The 6000-nt window shown below is 45.3% G+C and overlaps 1 protein-coding gene across 1 annotated transcript in view; it reads right to left on the bottom strand.

Annotated features, from left to right (window-relative positions):
* Nucleotides 1-414: 414 nt before the first annotated feature.
* TSPYL5 (TSPY like 5) overlaps nt 415-6000 on the bottom strand; it is a 39947-nt gene continuing 34361 nt past the window's right edge. The window contains exons 2-3 of the mRNA XM_064476945.1: nt 1388-1465; nt 415-806 (exon numbers count right to left, since the gene is read on the bottom strand). The gene's annotated coding sequence lies outside the window, so the exon portion shown is untranslated. The remainder of the gene's footprint in view (nt 807-1387; nt 1466-6000) is intronic.

The raw sequence follows: 6000 nt of genomic DNA, 5'->3' as shown, positions 1-6000 counted from the left end.
GGTTAATAGTCACTGGCCCCGTTTTGCCATCTTCATCCTTCTGAACCACTATTTTATGTGGCTGTAAGTGAGTGATCATTTCTCACCGAGGCTCCCTCGGCTTCCAGGTACAACACAGTGGGAGGGATGAGGCTGTGGGAGAGGAAGGAGAGAGGGATAAAATGCAGCCAGGGTCTCTGCAATTTTATAAATGTAATGGGGACATGAGTACATCCGATGCCGCTTACACAGCTGTTGGGCAGACTCCCCTCACACGGCGAGAGGCGGGTTGGGCTGGGGAGAAAGGGCAGGTGAGTCCCCTTTATGTGCCCCCTTTCCTCAGCTCTCCGTATTTGTCTTACTCCTCCTAGTAGTAGAGTGGAATTATTTGATCACTCCCTCCTTCTAGAAACACCCGAAGAATGACAAAGGAAGTAACAGGAGCCGACTGAAGACTGGGCAATCAGGGGAGGCCTGCCTGAAGAGGTGGCATTTGAACTGAGCCTTGAATGACAAGAATCAGCAGACTTGTAGTCATCATGGCAGGTGCATTCGTTTCCTGTGACTGCTGTGACAAATGACCATAAATGGGCTGGCTTGACACTACAGACATATATTCTCCCATAGTTATGGAAACTAGACGTCCAAAATCAAGGTGGCAGGGCCATAATCCCTCCAAAGGCTTTAGGGGGGAATCCTTGCATTGCCTGGTCCAGCCTCTGGTGGCTCCAAGCATCCTTTGGCGTGGGGCCGCATCACTCCCACCTCCACCTCCGGGTCACAGTGCCTCCTCTTCTTCTCTGGGCATCTTCTCCTCCACGTCCATCCTATAATGATGTAAATGATGGCATTTAGGACTCACCTGGATAATCCAGGTTAAACTTCTCTTGTCAACATCCTTAACCACATATGGCAATATTTACTTTTTTCCGTATAAGGTAACAATCACAGATTCTGGGGATTACTATCTGGACATACCTTTCGGGGGCCACCATTCAACCCACCACAATATCATCAAAGAATAAAAAGAAAGACTATGTAGGGCCTCTCTGCCTGGTTAGGGGCTTAGTCTAGCAGTGAAAGCCATTGCTTTATAATGGTCACTCTTGCTGTTCTGTGAAGAATGGATTTTTCAGGGGAAGCAAGGAGAATGGCAACAGGTAGACCAGTTCAGAGACTGTCGCCAACCAGGAAACTTAAGTCCGGGGCAAATCTGCCTTTCTTAAAGTGGATTACTGGCAAATAATTCTTCATCACAGCCTGAAACCCAGTATTGCTGGTCAGAATGGTTTTTTGATACAGAAAATCTGAGTTCTAAATGCTGCAAAAGAGGACTGTGTCCTAGCTCCACTTCATTTCCCCTGAAACCCAAATCATCTACTTTCACTATTAGCTGAAATGGACTCACGTTCTCTCTGCCACAGCATTTGGGGACCTCCTCCATTATCCTGATGACATGGTTTTATGGTCTGGAACTTGGAGCAGTCTTGAGAAGAAGCAGAAATGTTTGGTTAAGTATGATCAGAAAGAACAATCTCACATGAGCTGGACTGAAGGGAAAATATTTGCAGCGGAGGGCGGGCAGGTAAGCCACAGACGGAACACCTCCCCTGCCCCACCCTTCCCTGCAGGCTTCTGCCTTTTCCCTTGCAGCCAACTCAGTTGGTGAGTCCACTAACTTACAGATGTGTTCAGAAATGGGCTTTCTGCAAAGGTGAGACTGAGCACTTTTTTTAATTTAAAAGGGCAGTGTGTTGTTCATTTTCAGGCCAAAATTATCTCTTTCATGCATAAATGCACACATGTCTTGGGTCTTAACCAGGTACACATGCTCGCATGTGCTCAAACTGGCCTCGAAGCTCTATTTCAGAAATAAAGTATGGCTCTCCCAGCAGTTACTCCTGTGACTGTGCTTTGACCTCGCCTGCCTCATAGGCGAAGGGAGGGAGGACCCACATTTATTGGGTAGCCATTCTATGAAACACACTTTCACACCTGCCCCTGTGGCTGAGACAGCTGGCTGTCCGCCACTATTCATTCTTATCCCCCACCTCAGTAATGGGACCCTTTACTTCTAACTGGGCTAGAGTTGCCAGAGAAAATACAGGACTCTCAGTTAAATTTGAATTCCAAATAAATAATGAAAATTTTCTTATTAAATTTTGTCTCAAATACTTCGTGGGGGCATACTTATGCTAAAAAAAAAATCTTATTCACTATTTATCCAAAATTCTAATTTAACTGGGTGTCTTGGTTTTTGTTTTTGTTTTTTTTTGGGGGGGGGGGGCTGCCCTGAATAAAGATGACATTTCTCAATATCCCTGAAGTTAGGTGAGACCATGTGACAAAATTCTGGCCAAAGGGATATAAACAAAAATGTTTTTAAAAGGAAGTGGTATGCCCCTCTCTCTTTCTCCTTCCTGCCTGACTGCTGGAATGTAGAGGTAATGCTGGAACTCTGGCAACCATTTTGGACTATGAGGTGATCTGAGGAATCCACTCATGGTAGAGCAACAAGCTAGGAGACTGGTTTACAACAAGAAGCTCTTTGGTCTAGAACATAAGCAAGAAATGAGCTTCTGTCTTATTTGAGCCACTACTGTTTTGGGTTTTTCTTGCTATTTGTAGCTGAAACTAATGGTAACCAATATACTAAATTATCTCATTTTCATTCAACCTTGAGAGTAAGGCATATTATCTACATTTTAGCAAATAGATCCCGAGGCTGAGAGAAGTTAAGCAGCTTAGCCATGGTGGTCACTTAGTAATTGAGCCAAGTTTTGAAAACCAGTCTATCTGAATATTATCCAGGCTCTTATTTTTCTATATCACATTGCTTGTCTGGGTGAGAATTTTTATCAAATTCCTAAGGTTTTAAAACATAGTATCAAGTTTGCTTCTGCACATCTGGTATCTAAAGCATTTAGCCCTCTCCCTCATCACAAGTACAGAATATGGACATTTCTGGTGTGTTAGTGTCATATGATCTAGAACTCCATCCTTATATCTAATATTTGAGCAAGCTGCACCCAAGGATGTGTTTTTTATTTGTTTCCTTTAGGGCCTCCAAAGAAATTTATCTGGCCAGTATTTTAATAGTTTCCTGCAGAAATGTCTTAACTGAGCTATGATTCAATATGCAGTCCTTGGCTTTTCTAGACAATCAGTATTAAAAGGTCTATTTGAAGAACATCTCTGGATCTTTTGAAACATATTGTGTTGCTTGCTGTTTCTTGCAAAATACAATTTTCAGACAATAAACTTCACATAGAATTTAGTGCAGAAAAAAAAAAGAAAATCATCTTTCAAGTGCAATTCTATGCTTTGTTTTTTGTTTGTTTGTTTGTTTTTTGGGGTTTTTTTTTTTTTGCCAAACATTGAAAGAATAAGAAAGACTAGGAATAGACTTACCATATGACCCAGGAATCCCGCTCCTGGGCTTATATCCAGAAGGAACCCTACTTCAGGATGACACCTGCACCTCAATGCTCATAGCAGCACTATTTACAATAGCCAAGACATGGAAACAGCCTAAATGTCCATCAACAGGTGACTGGATAAAGAAAGCCTAGCAATTACTCTTTTGCTTTGGTTTCCAGGAATCTTGGAGCTAAATCTCATGTTTATTTGAAGTTTTTCAATCACTCCAGATACTAAAATATTTATTTCTGTTTTTTTTTCTTTTTTAATCTGTTTCTCCAGTATTTCTTCTTTCATATCTCTAGTTATCCATTTTAGGATATATTTTTGTTATTATAAGTCACCTCAAGTCTCCATTCAATTACTTAACATTTTTTATTGCCTCTCTTGCACACAGCACTGGACGGAAGGTGATGGCTACAAGCTGTTAGCTCCTAACCGAGCCCTTGCTTGCACCTCATGAGCTCCGCCTTCCTCTGAAATGGGCTTGCAATCCTCTACCAAATAGTCTATTCCAGAATTTAGGTGAGGATCAGCAGTAAACCAAATATTTCTTCAAATTCACTCCCCCCCCCCATTTTGGAAAATGGAGATGTTAGCCTCATCACACCCGTCTTCTGACAGAAGACACTCAGCAGCCATACATCTCAGGCACCATTAACAGGACGAGCTCTAGAGGAAATGGGAAGAGAGTAGCATTTTGGCAGCAGCCTTTCTGCTCCCTTCTTTTTGGGGCAGGGGACCCTTCCCTAGGTCTCCAAACACTAAGCACTGTAGGGCCCACTTCTCATCCTCCTCCAGCTCTCAGCATCCTTCTCAAAGTGCATCACGCACATGGCTTATGTCTCTGTGCAAAACTCTCTCCCTGGGGACAGTGGAATCTTAGCCTTTATAGCCAAGTAGGGGATGAAAGCCTTTACCCTCATTAGGGGAAATGGACACACTAGTAAACAGGCTCCCCCTAACCCCCAAGATGGGAAAAGCAAGCCCCAGGGGCCTTGAGGAAAGTGAGAAATGGGGACCTGCCTGGTGTCTGAAGTCGGCCCACGGAGTCGGGCACCCCCGATGCCTGTGCTGTGCTGCCCCAGGGAGTGCCGGCAGGCTCACATCTCCATGGTGACACAGCCTGGTTTGTCAGATCTTCCTGAGCTTACAGAAAGCGGAGAAAAACACCAAGCAGATGAACTGAGTCTTTTCGCTCGGCCAGGGAGGTGGGATTGGAATTTTGAGTTGTGACTCCCATCCCTGGAAATGGTTGACACCATCATCTGGGACACTAATACCAGTGTTTTCTGTTGTTTGAAGCTGAAAGGAGAGCCCAGCAGCAGCCCATGTGCCCATGAGGAAGAGCGCTCCTGTCACTTGGCCTCCCGCGAGCGGACTGCCCGCTTCACGGCAGGTGAAGCTGACCCCGACCCCTCCTGCCTCCCAGGGTAACTCACCCGCAGGGACACGTTGTGGTTTATAAATCACTTGCGCGCAGTCCGTGAGCTGGGTTTAAGTAAGCTCTGCTTGACAGAGGAGGAAACCAGCTCAGGAAAATTTAGTGACCGGCTTAAGGTAAAAACCAGCCGAGTTGGGACTGAGTGGCAGAGCTTCAAGTTCCAGACAAGAGTGATTTTCAGGTCTCTTCAGCTAACGTGTCCACTGGGAGCCAAGCAGGTTGACCTCCTCCATCTCAGGAGCCTCACCCAGCAGACCCTTCCCTCCCTCCACCCCCGCCTCCCCCGGTGCTTTGTTCACACATCTCGAATCCTAGTTAGCAGTCTGGGGTACTCTGTCCCTGGCCTGAGAGGGTGTCACTGACACGGACAGTGTCTGGTTTAACTCTGACTACCCTCTGCCTAGCGTGGTAAGTGAATAATAACTCATAAACGAATGAATGAACTTGGGGGAGGCCCTGGGTGACCTGACTCAGCCACACACCAAGAGCACTCTGGTCTTTGCTGCACCCTGTATAGAAAAAAAAAGTCTTTTTCTTGGCAGTTCCCTCCACTGCTATATTCATCATATAAATGAGCAGGCATTGGATGCTGTGGGACGTTTTGGTGGGAAAGATTTAAGACCCTGGCATCATGTCTGTCTCATCAAGCCCACATCAGAAAATCAAACAAACCAGAATATGATCTTTTATTCTGTTTCTGTCTTAATGGCTTTGGAACTGTGGTCAGTGGAAACAGCCTCATTTGCAATAAAAATATTTCTGGCCAGCCAAGTGGTACATCTGGTCACTCGTGGCATGGGTGGGAAGGAGCTCTTTCATCCCTCAGCAGCCTGGGAGGAGGCGTCCGGGCGGGCCTGCCCCTGAGAACGCTGGCGAAGTGTCACCCCAGTAACTCTAGGAGAGCTGGGGTGGTGCATTTCATAACTGAGGTCAGAAATCTCGTCCAGAATAAAGTTTGCCTTGGTTTTATGAAAGCATGGAGCAGAAGAGAGCCTAAGTGAAGATAACGCATCTATCCCTCCACTGAAGGACAACTCTGAAATTGTCTGGCAAAATTCTCTTTTTTCTTTAACCTGCAGAATAGGAAGCTCTGAAAACCTCCCTGGACGACCCCTTTAAATACCTCACAACCTTCATGGGAAGAAAAGTTTTCCTTC

The sequence above is a fragment of the Camelus dromedarius genome, chromosome 20 (genome assembly GCF_036321535.1).
Source record: "Camelus dromedarius isolate mCamDro1 chromosome 20, mCamDro1.pat, whole genome shotgun sequence".
Lineage (NCBI taxonomy): Eukaryota > Metazoa > Chordata > Mammalia > Artiodactyla > Camelidae > Camelus > Camelus dromedarius.
This window is presented reverse-complemented; position numbering and strand designations above follow the sequence as displayed.